Here is a 17,034-nt window from a genome sequence, read left to right on the forward strand (position 1 = left end):
CTTTTAAACCAACAGTTGCAAAATCCTTTAAAAATTAACCCAAAGGAAATCGAGGTTAGAAAACCAGATGAGAGGGATGCCTGGGTGGCTCAGTCCATTAAGCCTCTGCCTTCAGCTCAGGTCATGATCTCAGAGCCCTGGAATCGAGCCCTGAGCCCCGTGTGGGGCTCCCTGCTCAGCTGCGGGTCTGCTGCTCCTCTTCTCTCTCTGCCCCTCCCCCCTTTCACATTCTCTCTCTCTCTCTCTCTCTCTCTCTCTCAAAATCTTAAAAAGAAAAAAGGACCATAATAAGGGCACCTAGGGGGCTGAGTGGGTTAAGCATCTGCCTTCAGCTCAAGTCTCGACCCCAGGGTCCTGCGACTGAACACCATATTAGGCTTTCTGCTCAGCAGAGAGCCTGCTTCTTCCTCACCCTGCCCTGCCATTACCCCTGCTGGTGCCCTCTTAAAAAAATAAAAAAGAAAGAAAAGAAGGACCATAATAGGAATATAATCAACTTTGGTTTAATGGTTTTAACCATATCTGGAACCAAGATCCCAGAATTCAATCTTAGGAACAAACTGCAGACAGGTAGAAGATAGAAGTGGAATAAGAAAACCTGAAGCTGATAACTAAACTGGATTTCATTTAGGCTGAGAAAGTTTTTACCATCATTGAAAATATATTTAGCAATTTACTGACGTATAATTTACAAATTACAGAATTTATCCATTTTGTATACAATTCAATGATTCTCAGTAAATTCAGAGTTATGCAACCATCACCATTAATTTCAGAGCATTTCCATCACCCCAAAAGGATCCTTATACTCAACCCCAACTACCACTAATCTACTTTCAATGAATTTATCTACTGTAGACATTTCACGTAAATGGACTCTAACAATAAGTGGTCTTTGCCGTCTTTCACTTAGCATATGTTAGTGTTTTGGAGGTTAATCTATGTCCTAGCATGTATCAATGTTTCATTACTTATTATCACTGAGTAGTATTCCGTTGTATGGACATATCATATTTTGTGTATCTACTCACCAGTTGGTGGACCTTTAGATTGTTTCAAGTTTGGGGCTATTATAAATAATGCTGCTATGAACGTTTTTGTAAACATATGTCTTCATGTGGTTATATGTTTTTGTTTCTCTTGAGCAGATGCTTAGTAATGGAATGTTGGCAGGTCTGGTAAATTTATATTTTTAACTTTTAAAAAATTTTTTTTTAATTTTTTTTTATTTATTTATGATAGTTAGAGAGAGAGAGGCAGAGACACAGGCAGAGGGAGAAGCAGGCTCCATGCACCGGGAGCCCGATGTGGGATTCGATCCCGGGTCTCCAGAATCGCGCCCTGGGCCAAAGGCAGGTGCCAAACCGCTGCGCCACCCAGGGATCCCATATTTTTAACTTTTTAAAGATAGTACAAAACTCTTTTCCAAAGTGATTGCCATTTTACATCCACATCTGGAATGGTTAAGGGTTTATCATTAAAATCTCTTTTTTTTTTAAGATTTTATTTATTTATTTGACAGAGGGCACACAAGTGCAAAGGAAGGAGGAGCTACAGAGGGAGAAGCAGGCTACACAGTGAGCAGGTAGCCTGATGCAGGGCTTGATCCCAGGACCCTGAGATCATGACCCAAGCTGAAGGTAGCTGCTCAACCAACTGAGCCACTGAGCCACTGAGGCACCCCTCTGCTTTTATATTAAAATGGAAACCAAGATGTGCAGCCCGGGTGGCTCAGCAGTTTAGCGCCTGCCTACAGCCCAGGGCGTGATCCTGGAGACCGGGGATTGAGTCCCACATCGGGCTCCCTGCATGGAGCCTGCTTCTCCCTCTGCCTGTGTCTCTGCCTCTCTCTCTCTCTCTCTCTCTCTCTCTGTCTCTGTCTCTGTCTCTATGAATAAATAAATAAATAAATAAATAAATAAATAAATAAATCTTTAAAAAAAAATAAAATGGAAACCAAGAGAATCTCTACTGTGGAGTCTATTCTGTACACACACCCCTGTTTTCTTTGGCAAAGGATGATCACCACCCAAAACCAAAAAATGTTTTATTGCAAGCCCTTCATCTCCATTCTAGACATCTAAAGATGTGGCTATTTAATAGCAACTGTGACATCAGAGGGGTCTAGCTTTAAATGCAAATGCCAGGATCGTGAACCTTTCAACAAAATTGTGTATGGGGCAGCTGGGTGGCTCAGTTGGTTAAGCATCCCACTTTTTTTTTTTCTTTATTCTTGAAAGACACAGGGAGAAAGATAAGAGACATAGATAGAGGAGGAAGCACACTTCTCGCAGGGAGCCCAATGCAAGACTCAATCTTAGGACCCCGGGATCACAACCTGAGCTGAAGGCAGACGCTCAATTACTCAGCCACCCAGGTGTCCCAAGCATCTGACTCTTGGTATCAGCTCAGGTCATGATCTCAGGATCTTGGGGGTCAAGCCTCACATCAGGCTCTGTGCTCAGCAGCCAGGGAGTGGGGGGAGTGCATTTGAGATTCTCTCTCTTCCTCTGCCCCTCCCTGCCCCACTTGCATGCATGTGTTTATTTTAAAATAAATAAATCTTTAAAAAAAAAACGATGTGGTAGGCAGCCTATAGGACCACCCTATATGATCCTGTTTTCTTGGCAGTCAGACCCTGTGAAATCCCCACCAAGTGACAATGAGCTGACCTAGTGGCTTCCTTCCAACAAAAAGTTTGAAAAAAATTTGAGTTTCCACTTCCAAGATTAGGTTATAAAAGGACTGTGGCTTTTATTTTGGACTGCCTTCTCTCACTCACTTTTTTGAAGAAGCCTCCATGGCAAGGAATTATCCACAAGCACACCAGTAAGGACCTGATGGCTGCCAACGCGGTGTGGTCTGGTCGAGCTTGGAAGTGATTCATCACCCAGTCAAGGCTTGATGTGGCTGCAGCCCTGATCAAAGCACCTTAATAGGCTTTGTTAGAGCCCCTGAGTTAGAGGTGCTCAGCTTAGCCACATCAAAATCCCAGCCCTTTTGTTGTTTTAGTCAATAAATTCTGGGGTAATTTGTCATGCAGCAAAAGACATGATGACCCCCCCCAAAAAAAAAACCTGTATTTCCTATGATTTCCACATGTGTTAAGAATTCTTTTTTTTTAATTATTTTATTTTATTTTATTTTATTTTATTTTATTTTATTTTATTTTATTTATGATAGGCACACAGTGAGAGAGAGAGAGAGGCAGAGACATAGGCAGAAAGAGAAGCGGGCTTCCTACGGAGAGCCTAATGCAGGACTCCATCCCAGGACCCCAGGATCATGACCTGAGCCAAAGGCAGAAACAACCAGTGAGCCACCCAGGTGCCCCTTCAGAATTCTTTAAAGAGGCACCTGGCTAGCTCAGTGGGAGTATGTAACTCTTGATCTTGGGGTTGTAAGTTCAGGCCCCCTGTTGAGTATAGAGATGACTTAAAATCTTTAAGATGCACCTGAATAGCTCAGTCAGTTAAGTGTCAGCCTTGGGCTCAGATTGTGATCCTGGGGGTCCTACAATGGGCTCCCTGCTCGCCCGGAGTCTGCTTCTTCTGCCCTTACCCCCACTTGTGCACACATGTGCGCTCGCTCTCAAAAAAAAATTTTTTTAAGATAAAATCTTTAAAATTAAAAAAAGAATTATTTAAAGACAAATACTGAAATCAGAATATTATAACCAATAGAATTTAAATTTTTGAATGCTGGGGATCCCTGGGTGGCTCAGCGGTTTGGCGCCTGCCTTTGGCCCAGGGCGAGATCCTGGAGACCTGGGATCAAGTCCATTGGGCTCCCGGCATGGAGCCTGTTTCTCCCTCTTCCTGTGTCTCTGCCTCTCTCTGTGTGTCTTTCATGAATGAATAAATAAATAAAATCTTAAAAATTAATTAATTAATTAATTAATTTTTTGAATGCTTCCTAAGTGATTTTTAGGCAGCCGTTTAAACCAAACCAACAAGTGTCACCGGAGAGTTGTCATCAAAGGTAATGAAGAACATTGTTCTGAAAGAGTTCTGACATTGAGAAATATTACTTAAATTTAAACTTCAAAAAAGAGTTGTGGCCATTTTGACCACTATTTCAGAAATGAAGAAAGTGTCAAGTGAGGAAGCATATAAAGACTTTCAAAGTTGGGAACCTAGTTCTGTGAAATCCATACTTGCTTTCTTCAGTGACCCTTCAGTCACTTCAGAGCCTTCAGTGATCTTCAGTGACCCTTCAGCAAGCCACATGGCCCTTTAATTTTTATCACTTCAATGGTTAATCAAGTCTGAGCATTTGGGGATGAAAAACGGATGTAGCCATGCAAAGCTGAAATGCAAAGAATGATTTTCTGTTTCTCAGTACAGCAGCATACATCAGATGATCCAGTATTTCCAGCAATTCATTTTTCTCCAATCATTACTTTTCAACGCTCTTCATTTGATCATGTTTAATGTATGATGATACATTATTCACTCAATACTCTTGATTTCACTTTCAAAAGCATGAAAATTAATTCAAATCAAAACTAACATGCACCCCCCAAGTCCATCCTCTTCAAGTTTTTGCATAGATCAATCTTCATTTAAAAAAAAAAAAAGAGCAGATGTAATTTCAAAAATAGGACCATGGCTAATTAAACCAGTGTTTTTTTCTAACCATGGTTACTCAGAATTCTTAGAGGCTAATCTATTTGTAGACACTCCAGGAATCCCAAAAGACTAAAGCAATAAAAAAAGATTTCATGTACGGTGTGGAGCCCTTCCAGGAGGGCATTATTTATACACCTTGTGTGCAAAATAACAACTTTCCCATAGGTTTGAAAAAACTTGTGTGTGTGTGGGGGGGGTGACAAAATAGTAGGGAACAACAGGAACATTATCTGAAAAGCTTTTAAATGAGTCTTTCCTCCACACAAGCACACTCTGGTTGTTAAGTTGCTCATTTTGTGTTACCTTGTGGAACAGAATAATGATGCGGTGACATTATTCACGAAGCAAAAGCTGGATGTCAGCTGAAATAGACACAGAATTCTTTATTTTTCAGTGGAAATGCCTGTGCTGTGCAGAGCCAGAAATTTAAAGAAACGCAGCCTTTTGTTTTTCCTCATTCTCTCTTTTTTTGTTTTCACTCGCCCCCTATTTTGGGTGAATTTTGTGGGCAGCTTGTTCCAGGGGCCACAGATTTATGGAAACCCAGAGATTTGAAGCATGCACCATGTGGAGAATGCAGGAGGGGATTTAAAATGGTTGTGTGCAGCACTGGTGACAGCTGAAGTGGCCATTAGCATAGGATCTTGTTAAGTTTGCTACAAGATACTGGGAACCCTACAGCGGAACCCCCAGAGGGATCAGACTATAATTAATACTAGCATTGCTGACCTATCATCTTAGAATAAAGACTTGGATTCTTGTCTCAGAGTGGAGTCAGATATGGGCTTACCAATCCTCACTGTCTTGCTTAAGCCCCTATATTATCAAAACTATTTATTTTCCGTAAGGTAGGCCAGGACTAGAGAACAAGAATGATAACAATTGCAGGCCCTTTTACAGCATTCACTATGGGCCAGCTCTACTCTAACTGCTTTCTACATAATAACTCACTCACTTAATCCTCACAATACCCACTGATTCTCAATGGAAGGGGAGAGTTTTGCGCTCTCAGAGGACAGTTGGAAATCTCTAGAGATATTGTTAATTGTCACAATTGAAGAGAAAATGCTACTGGCATCTTGTGAATGAGGCCCCCACCCACCACCACCACCAAGAATTATCCAGCTCCAAATGTGAATAGTACCAAGATTGGTTGAGAAAACCTGCATAACCCTATGAAGTAGATAGGATTATTAGTCCCATGTGACAGATGGGGAGACTGAGGCACAAAAAGGTTAAGTCATTTTGCCTAAGGTCACATTCATTAAATGTTAGAGCTAGCAGGTCATGATCTTAGGAACCTGGGGTCAAGCCCTGTATAGGCTCCCCACTGGGTGCAGAGTCTGCTTCTCCCTCTGCACTTCCCCTGACTTGTACTTACTCTCTCTCAAATAAATCTTTTTTTAAGAAGATGTTTTTTAATTTATTTGAGAGAGAGAGCACACAGAGGGAGAGGGAGAAGACTCCTCCGTGAGCAGAGAGCCCAACTCAGAGCTCGACCCCAGGATCATGACTTGAGCTGAAGGCAGACACTTAACTGACTGAGCCACCCAGGCACCTTCAAATAAATAAAATCTTTAAAAATAAAATAGGGCCACCTGGGTGGCTCAGTGGTTGAGTGTCTTCCTTTGGCTCAGGTCATGATCCCAGGGTCCTAGGATAGAGTTCCACATCGGGCTCCCCACAAGGAGCCTACTTCTCCCTCTGCCTGTGTCTCTGCCTCTCTCTGTGTCTCTCATGAATAAATAAAATCTTAATAAAATAAAATAAGTTAGAGATAGGATTTGAACCCAGGCAGTCTGTGTATAATGATTTGGTCCCTAAACCACTTTACCATATAAAAATAGTGAAAGTCTGAGTGGGCTCTGGGAAAAACAAACACCCCTTCTTGTTTTCATCAAATGCAAGGTTCTAGTGACCTGGCACCCCATCGACTGCCTGTTGCTTGATTAGAGAGGTGACAAATGTAAAAGTCACCATCTACAGCGGCAGAGCCTGTCAAAACTAAAAGTGCACCTTTCCTTTGGCCCAACAAAGGTGAAGAGATGAATACACAATAATCACTGCAATGTTGTTTGGAACAGAGAATAGAAGCCCCATCCGCAGGGAGAAGTTAAATGCCTTATAGGGTATCCCAAATGCAGTGGAATATGGAATATTCTCAGCTGTTCAGTGAGAAAGAGGTAGATCTTTATTTACACTGATCTGAAAGGATCTTGAAAAACCTCTTATGTTTAGGGGCACCTGGGTGGCTCAGTGGTTGATCATCTGCCTTCGGCTCAGGGCGTGATCCTGGGGTCCTGGGGACTAGTCCCACATCAGACTCCCAGGCTCCCCAGCAGGGAGCCTACTTCTTCCTCAGCCTATGTCTCTGTGTCTCTCATGAATAAATAAATGAAACCTCAAAAAAAAAAAAGCGGTGGTTTCAAAAAAAGAGAAAAATGATAACCGTGGAAGATGAAAAATTAATTCACTGAATTGTGAGAACCGCTTCACAATGTCTACGTAGATCAAATCATCATGTTATATACTTTAAATATATACATTTTTCCTTGCCAATTATATTTCAGTAAAGCTGAGGGAAAACTTGTTAAGCCAAAAAGCAGAAAAATGAAAAATAAAATAATAGAACAATAAATAAATAAATGTGTAGATTAAAAAAATAAAAAAAATAAATGTGTAGATTATTTTGTATGGCATACACCTACTTGGGCTAAACAAAAGGAAAGTATGTGTGACTATATATATGTATTTTTAAACTGTATATATGCATACATCTAGATTAGATGGGGCACAAAAAAAACAATACTAGGAGGCTAGGGAGGAGGAAGAGGTTTTTGCTATATACCTTTTGCACTGTTTGAAAATTTATTTTTGGAAATTTATTTTACCCTGTGCAGATATTACCTTTATTTAAAAAAATAGAATGTTAGGGCATTGGTAAGAGTAACTACTGTTTATACAACACTTCATGGCTCCTAAAGGGCTTTTATTTGTAGGATTTCCTTTGGCGTTCACCCCATTGTAGAAGTGGTGACACGAGTAGTGGCCTGAGCCACCCGAAGTTACTCACCACTGACTCCCTCACATACTTCCCTTCCCTGTTTTCCCAAAGTAAGATCAATTACTGTCCATACTACTTTAATTTTGTTTTATTCCACCACAAACTGTCATTCTCAACCTCTAGGCAGTAAATCCTGATTCCCATAGGAAAAAAGGGCCAGTTTCAGAAACTTTTCACACACACACACACACACACACACACACTGCCTCCACTTCCCTTTTTGCCACCTTTGTATTGTTTTGTACTGAAATGCTAGATCAGCCAAATAGGGGAGTCAGGGAAACAGGCAGATCCATTCATCCCTGCCGCCTACTAAGTCTATCTGTAGTAGGCACTTAATAAACCTGAGCTCACTTGATTTGATAGATAATAGTTCTCAGTTAAAACATGTTTGCTTATTTGGGCCCGAAATAGCATATACTTCCTATTTAGACCTGCTAATGACTACTAACCACAGGCCAGAATGGTGGGGCCAACATCCAAGGCCACCCTCTAATGACCCAAACATTTCCAGGCAGTGAGAGGGACAGCTGGACAACTAGCCTGCTTTACCCATGTGTTTCCATCACACGTGATTTGGGTGGAGTTCACATTCACTCACTGAATAAAGCTTACTTCTCTTCTGGTTAATAGCTTGTGATATGACCTTACCGGCATTCGGGAAAGTGCCAGTCTAGTTCATCAGAGACACTGAAGCCAGGAAACCGCAAGGGGCCTCCTGGGGAACTACGCTTAGTCACCAGACTTTGGCAGGCTTGAGGAGGTTATTGCTGAAGCCCTGTGAGAGCTGGATTCACACTCCTGTGATCAGCACTCCTGTTCTCTTCCATTGCACATGTGGCTTATGTCTGTCCTCAGCGTCTCAATACTGGACAAGTGTTCATGCATCAAATAAGCAATGGATAAGCTTTTGGTACCCTGAAAATGACTCAGGACTCCTGTTACTGTTTCTTCCTTCTTTCTTTAAAGATTGATTAATTGATTGATAAGAGAGAGAGAGAGAGAGAGAGAGAGAGAGAGAGAGAGCGCATGCACATGTACATGTAAGTGGGGTGAGGCAGAGGGAGAGAAACCCAAGCAGGCTCCCTGCTAAGTAGGGAGTCCAACATAGGACTTGATCCCACAACCCTGAGACCATGACCTGAGCAGAAACCAAGAGCTGGCCACCTAACTGGGCCACCTGAGTTCCCCTGTTATTGCAATTTCTAACAATCTCAACACATCATTTTTTTTAAAGCTGTTGTAAGTTTTTTTTGTTTTGTTTTGTTTTTAAATTTTTATTTATTTATGATAGTCACAGAGAGAGAGAGAGAGAGGCAGAGACACAGGCAGAGGGAGAAGCAGGCTCCATGCGCCGGGAGCCCGATGTGGGATTCGATCCCGGGTCTCCAGGATCGCGCCCTGGGCCAAAGGCAGGCGCCAAACCGCTGTGCCACCCAGGGATCCCTGTTGTAAGTTTTTTTAAAAACATCCTAAATATTTGTGTATTGGTTAGCATTTGCTGTGTAACAAAATACCCCCCCCAACATAGTGGCTTAAAACAACAAACTTTTTTTTTAATTTTTATTTATTTATGATAGTCCCACTGAGAGAGAGAGAGAGGCAGAGACACAGGCAGAGGGAGAAGCAGGCTCCATGCACCGGGAGCCCGATGTGGGACTCGATCCCGGGTCTCCAGGATTGAGCCCTGGGCCAAAGGCAGGCGCCAAACCGCTGCGCCACCCAGGGATCCCAACAAACTTTTTAAAAAAAAAATCTATAAGTTGGCTGAACAATTCTTTTCTGGGCTGGCTTGATTGGAATTGGATGGTTTAGAATGGCCTCACTGACTCTGGCTGTTGGCTCTAGGTCAGCTGGGGGATGATCAACACAACATGGCCACATATTTCTAATCATCCTGCAGGCTGGCCTGGGCTCATTCACATGGCCATTGTCACATGGGTCCCAAGAACAGCCTGCAGGATGATTAGAAATATGTGGCCACGTTGTGTTGATCATAACGGGGATGAATGGGTCTGCCCGTTTCCCTGACTCCCCTAATGCACAGGCACTTTTCGTTGTCTCTTCTTACGTCACATTTTGCCATGTCACATTAGTCAAAGCCAAGCCTAGATTTGAGGGGTGGGGAAATAGACTCTATCACTTGATGGAACAAAGTACAAAATTACTTTGGAAAGAAGAGGCATGAAGGGAGGAAAGATTTTGTGGCCCTTTTTTGTAATCTATCACAATCAGGGATGGGATAATTAGAAAATCTATTTAAACTTTTTTTTTTCTGTAACAAAACTCCTCTCAGTATTCAGAAGAAAGCTGAGAAGCCTACTTTTAACAATCTGATGACTTTCAAACCTCCAGATTATTGGCCATCTCACTCAGGACTGCTAGAAGCATCCTGATGAAAATAGCACCATATATATTTTCTGCAAAGCGGATTGTATTGGTTAATTTTATGTGTCAGCTTGGCTGGGCCATGGGATGCCCAGCTATATTTGGTGAAACATTATTTCTGGGTGTGTCTATGAAAGGGTTTCCAGAAAAGATTACCTTGAGTTGGTAGCTTGAGTAAAGCAGATTGCCCTCCTCACTGTGTGTGGGTACCATCCAATTCATTGAGGACCTAACTAGAATAAAAGTGCAGAAGAAGGGAGAATTCTCTGACTGACCACTTGAGCTGGGTCATTGGTCTTCTGCCCTCAGACTGGTACCTAACAGCATCAATGCTCCTTGTTCTAAGGCATTCAGACTTGAAATTGGACTATACCATCCACTCTCCTGGGGCTGCAGCTTGCAGATGGCAATTGTGGGACTTCTGAGCCTCTATAAATACACGAGCCAATTCCTTACAATAAATCTCTCTATATATGGATATATAGAGAATTTATTGGTTCTGTTTCTCTGGAGGACCCCAAGTAACACACTGATTCTCCAGAAATATAATCATATAACCTTGGGAAACTCATCCTCATTGTCCTTCATTGACCAGGAGGGCCACATTAGATGTTCTCAAGTTGCAAGAAAACTTTTTTTTTTTTTTTTAAGATTTTTAAGTAATCTCTACATGCAATGTGGGACTCAAACTCACAACCAGGAGATCAAGAGTGGCATGCTCCACTGACTGAGCCAGCCAAGCACCTGCAAGGGAACTTTGAGAGGTTATGTTCCAGGAAAATGAAAGGAGAATGGGCCACATGCTGAATGGCCCAACTCCTGCTTATAGAGATAAGATGACTAGGCATGGGGCTGAAATTTGCAGCTTTCATCTTGATTTTTGGTATGGTCTGTGAGACTATGATATTCAACTTTTCTCCCTCATAGGCCTGGTTAAATGCTTTGATCTTATTTTTATTGGGCAATATTATTATTCCACTTGACAAATACACCATTTATTCCAGCCTGACCTTAGTGGTCTTAGTGGTCTTTACTGTCCTCCAGGCCTCAAAGGTCATTAAAGGTCAGCAGAATACTTAACAATGTGAGATATAAGAAGGGGAAAGGCATCTAGATAGTAGGTTCTTGAAAATATTCAAAAAAATGAAGGCCAAGAAAGCAGGAAGAAGAGGGAGAATGAAGGCAAATGAAAGAAAAGAATCTGTTATTTTAGCACTTTTCCTAAGATGTCCAACTTGGACTCTTCTTTTAACATCTCTGTTGAGATCTAATTCACATTCTCTGTAATTCACCCATTTTGAATATGTACAGTTCAGTGGTTTTTAGTATATTTGCAGTTGTACAACCATCACCACAGTATAATTTTAGAACATTTCATCATCCCCAAAGGAAATCCCATAACCATTGGCAATCAATCCCCATTCCCCCTTCCTCAGCCCCTGGCAACCACTAATCTATTTTCTGCCACTTGGGCTCTTTCTTTTTCTTGTGGCAAAATATACATGACATAAAATTTACCATCATAACCATCTTTATGTGTGTAGTTTAGTTGCATCAAGTGCATTCACACTGTTGGGCAGCCAACACCACCATCCATCTCCAGGATTTTTTCATCTTTCAAAATGAAACTTGCTCCCCATTAAATACTAATTCCCCCTTTCCCCTCTACCCCAACCCCTAGTAAGCACCCTTCTACTTTCTCTATGATTTTGACTACTTGAAGTACCTTATGGAAGTGCAATCACTCAATATTGGTCCTCTTGTTTCTGGCTTCCTTCACTCACCACAATGCCTTCAGGATTCATCCATGTTGTAGCACATTGCAGAATTTCCTTCCCTTTTAAGGCTGAATAGGTTTCCACTGAATGGATGGATTGCATTTAAACATAGGCTATTTCATGCTAAGATTTGGAAGTTGTGTTTTGTAGACTGACCTCTAGTAATTGAGTGATACACCCATCCCCACTCATCTCTATCCCCTTGCAAATGAAAAATAAGAGTAGAATGAGCTTACCCCCTCTGTATTGGCTCAGAGGGAAAGATAGGCAAGAGGCTATGGGGAAGGGTCGTGACGGGTATGTGGGGGCCTGTGCCTCTATGTCTCCTTCAGGACCCTCCCCTTCTGATCTCTTTCACTCCCCACCCTCACCTAAAGAGGCCATGAGTGTCCTGGCATATGGAGACCTTAGTGTTTTGTGCCACCTTCTGCAGACAAACAGAAGTGGCAGAGATGAGAGGCCCAATTACAACAACAAAAATGAGGCTGGATTGGTGCCAACTTGGCCTCTTGGGAAAGCCCCAGGTAGTCAGGAACTGAGGAGGTAGATTCATAACTTCTCAAATTCTAGGCAAAGCCCAGTATTCCTGAGTTGCTACAGCTCTGGGAAAGCCTCTACGTACTGCATGTGGACAGGCCAGTGTGAGGATCACATAAGGATATTCACATATTGTCAATCATTCTTTGGAATGCTGACATCCTAATGCACTTCCACTGGGCATTCCCCACTCCCACCTCAACATGCTTTATATACTTTGAACTAATATTGGAGCAGAATGACCAGAAACATACAGTAATCATAACCTGCCTCTTCCATTGCAGTGATAAGAGAGCACCAATCGGCCAAACCACCCTGTACTAGGAATTCACCCAACAAATAACAAGAGTTGATATTTACTGAGGTGATGAAAAAGTGTTAGACATAGTCATGATGTAATTAATGCCAATGACCCCATATACTTAAGAATGGTTAAAATGGGGGCACCTGGGTGGCTCAGTCAGTTAGGCACCTGACTGTTGATTTAAGCTCAGGTCATGGTCTCAAGGTAGTGAGATCAAGCCCCAAGGTGAGCTCTGTGCTCAGCAGGGAGTCTGCTTGAGAGTCTCTTTCCCTCTGCCCCTCCCACCACTTACACATGCACATGCTCTCTCTCTCAAACAAGTCTCTCTAAAAAAAAATGGTTAAAATGATAAATTTCATGTATATTTTACCATAATAAAAAAAGTAGTAATAACAAACCACTGCCAGGTAGCTTTGGAGCTAAGAGAACATGGGAAATATTCTTAGATCATTAGATGAATCCAAAGGAGTTCAAATTCAAAGTTCAGTAGCAGGCTCATCCACAGAAACATTATTTGCACTTGTAGAAGAGTCCACTGTTCTTTTTTTTTTAAAGATTTATTTATGTATTTATTCATGAGAGACACAGAGAGAGAGGCAGAGACACAGGCAGAGGGTGAAGCAGGCAGCGAGTGAAGCAGGCTTCCCATCTGGAGCCCAATGTGAGACTCTATCCCGGGAGCATGGGATCATGACCTGGGCCAAAGGCAGACACTCAACCGCTGAGCCACCCAGGTGTCCCAAGGGTTCACTGTTCTAATAGATGGCACATTCTATCTAGATCCTACCATCTCCCTCCTACTGAGGGACATCCCCAGTGCTCTGCTCTCTTCTGGCTCATTCTCTTCAGCAAAACCAAATGCTGTAATACCTCTCATCTTCTTAAAATTTTAAATTATTATTATTAGTTTTTTAAGTAAACTCTACACCTAACATGGGGCTTGAACTCACAACCCGGAGATCAAGAGTCACATGCTATAGTGACTGAGTAAGCCAGGGGCCACTAAATATTTCTTTTTAATTTTTGAGTTTATTTAAAAAATTTTTTTTTAAAGTAAACTCAATTACCTCTCATCTTTACAAAAGTAATCCTCTATTGATACTTCCCTGCCTTGGGCTACCTCCTCCTTCCTGCACTGTCCTCCACTGAGCAGAGTTGCCTGCCCCCAGGTCCCCCTCCTGCACTGCCCTTCTCTCCTAAGCCCACCACATCAAAGAAACACTTCCCTCAACAGCTGCCATGGCTGTCCCACTGCAGAATCCCCCCTTTCTAGCCATATCAGCAGACTTCCTCCTGGCTGACCACTCCCTTTTTTTTTTTTTTTTTTTTTTTTAAGATTTTATTTATTCATGAGAGACAGAGAGAGAGAGGCAGAGACACAGGCAGAGGGAGAAGCAGGCTCCATGCAGGGAGCCCGACGTGGGACTCGATCGCCGGTCTCCAAGATCACGCCCTGGGCTGCAGGCAGGTGCCAAACCCCTGAGCCACCCAGGGATCCCCCCACTCCCTCCTTTTGAAGACAGTTGTGCCACCTGGCTCTCTGCACTGGAGTCTCTCACAGTACCCCCTCACCTTTCCTAACCTCCCTGGCATGGCCACACCCCTCCTAGCCTCCACACTCCCTGAGAGGCTCATCCAATCTGGGGCCAATGCACCCCAATTCCTGGCAATGCCCCCTCCCCAGCCTCACCCTGGTGAACTGCTGGTTGCAGCCCTGACCTCTCCCATCAAGGGTTCTAGTGGGCTTCTTAGAGTAGTAGCTCAGCCCACTCTTCCCGGCATGCCCACCTCAGAAACGTCTACCTCCAGTCTTGCCATGTTCAGGTAAAGCAGCAACAGCACCGCAGAGCTGTCCTGGGCTAGTTTTTCCTCACTGCCGACCAGCAGTACTCCATTTTCAGGTGTGCCTGTTTCTCCCATAGGGACTTCCACTCTTATCCCAGCTGCATTCTCTCTCCCATGCCTGCCTGGGGTCCTCGCATGTCTCCGTGCTTCCACTCCTACCCCACTGAGTCTATTTTCCAAACAACACCCGTTTAAAAAAAACACAGGTCATAGCCTGTGGTTCCCCTGCTAAAAAATACTCCTATGGCTCTTACATCTTAATATGCGCCACAGGCTTACCAGGTCCTAAACATCTGGACCTTCACTACCTCTTCAGTTTTCCACTCCTTCCACTCTTGTGCTTGTTTATTCCAGCCCCCACACACTGGCCTCCTTGATAGCCTTCCAACATGCTAAGCACAACCCCACCTCAGGGCCTTTGCACTTGCTGCTCCCTCTGCCTGGAATGTCCTTCCTCCAGGTATATACATGGCTCAGTCCTTTACCTTATTTGGATCTTTGGGCTCATTTTGGATCCTTCTAAGTGGAGAGGGCTACCCTGAGCACCCCATTGTGTACAACAGCAACCTATCCCATCACTCTGTACCCAATAATCTGCTTTTTCTTCATACCACTTATCACTACTAGATATATATTTGGTGGTTTCTTTGTCATCTGTTTCCTTCCATTAGAAATAAGCCCAAATAGGATGCCTGGGTGGCTCAGCGGTTGAGCATCTGCCTTTGGCTCAGGGCGTGATTCCATGCTCCTGGGATAGAGTCCCATGTCGGGCTTCCTGCATGGAACCTGCTTCTCCCTCTGCCTATGTCTCTACCTCTCTCTCTGTGTCTCTCATGAGTGAATAAATAAAATCTTAAAAAAAAAAATTAAGGGATCCTTGGGTGGCTCAGCAGTTCAGTGCCTGCCTTAGGCCCAGAGCGTGATCCTGGAGTCCTGGGATCGAGTCCCACGTTGGGCTCCCGGCATGGAGCCTCCTTCTCCCTCTGCCTGTGTCTCTGCCTCTCTCTTTCTCTATGTCTATCATGAATAAATAAATAAAATCTTTAGGGATCCCTGGGTGGCGCAGCGGTTTAGCGCCTGCCTTTGGCCCAGGGCGCGATTCTGGAGACCTGGGATCGAATCCCACGTCGGGCTTCCGGTGCATGGAGCCTGCTTCTCCTTCTGCCTATGTCTCTGCCTCTCTCTCTCTCTCTGTGTGTGACTATCATAAATAAATAAAAAATTTAAAAAAAAATAAAATAAAATCTTTAGAAAAAAAATAAAAAAAAATAGACTCCATGCCCAACACAGAGCCCAGTGTGGGGCTTGAACCCACAACCTTGACATCAAGACCTGAGAAGAGATCATGAATTGGTTGCTTAACCACCTGAGCCACCCAGGCACCCCACTTATTTTAGATGAATTAATAATTATGCAAATTAACAGATTTTAAATGAAGCTATGTGTGTGGAGGGTGGGCTTTTATTTTTTTTAAGATTTTATTTATTTATTCATGAGAGACACACAGAGAAAGAGAGAGAGAGAGGCAGAGACACAGGCAGGGGGAGAAGCAGGCTCCATGTAGGGAGCCGGACATGGGACTCGATCCTGGGTCTCCAGGATTAGGTCCTGGACTGAAGGCAGCACTAAACTGCTGAGCCACCGGGGCTGCCCATGGGTGGGCTTTTAAAAAGATTTTATTTATATATAAGAGAGAGAGCACATATGCACTATAGGGGAAGGGGCAGAGGGGGAAGAAAAGGGAGAGAGAATCTCCAACAGACTCCATGCTGATCACAGAGCCTTATCCCTGGCTTGATCTCAAGAGTCTGAGATCATGACCCCAGCCAAAACCAAGAGCTGAAACCAAGAGTGCTCAACATACTGAGCCACCAGGCACCCCTATGTGTTGTGTGTGTGTGTTTAAGATTTTATTTATTTATTTAAGATAGCGAGCAAGAGAGTGAACACGAGCAGGGGGGTGTGGTTGCAGAGGGAGAGGGAGAAACAGACACCCCACTGAGCTGAGATCCTGATATAGGACTCAATCTCAGGACTCTGGGATCACAATCTGAGCCAAAGGCAGACACTTAACCCACTGAGCCATCCAGGCGCCCCTGTGTTATGTTTTTTAAATACACTCCTGGGAGGTCTTGGCTGGCTCAGTCAGAAGACCATGTGACTGTTGATCTCTGGGTCATGAGTTCAACCCCCATATTGGGCATAGAGCTTACTGAAAAAAAAAAAAAAAAGTTAAATGAACTCCTGGAGAACCAGGGAAATGAATGACAAAATAAAAGAGATACACAGTGGGCCCTTTTTTTTTAATAATAAATTTATTTTTTATTGGTGTTCAATTTACCAACATACAGAATAACATCCAGTGCTCATCCCGTCAAGTGCCTGCCTCAGTGCCCGTCACCCATTCACCCCCAAACCCCGCCCTCCTCCCCTTCCATCACCCCTAGTTCGTTTCCCAGAGTTAGGAGTCTTTATGTTCTGTCTCCT

The sequence above is a fragment of the Canis lupus genome, chromosome 26 (assembly GCF_011100685.1).
Source record: "Canis lupus familiaris isolate Mischka breed German Shepherd chromosome 26, alternate assembly UU_Cfam_GSD_1.0, whole genome shotgun sequence".
In the NCBI taxonomy this organism is placed as follows: domain Eukaryota; kingdom Metazoa; phylum Chordata; class Mammalia; order Carnivora; family Canidae; genus Canis; species Canis lupus.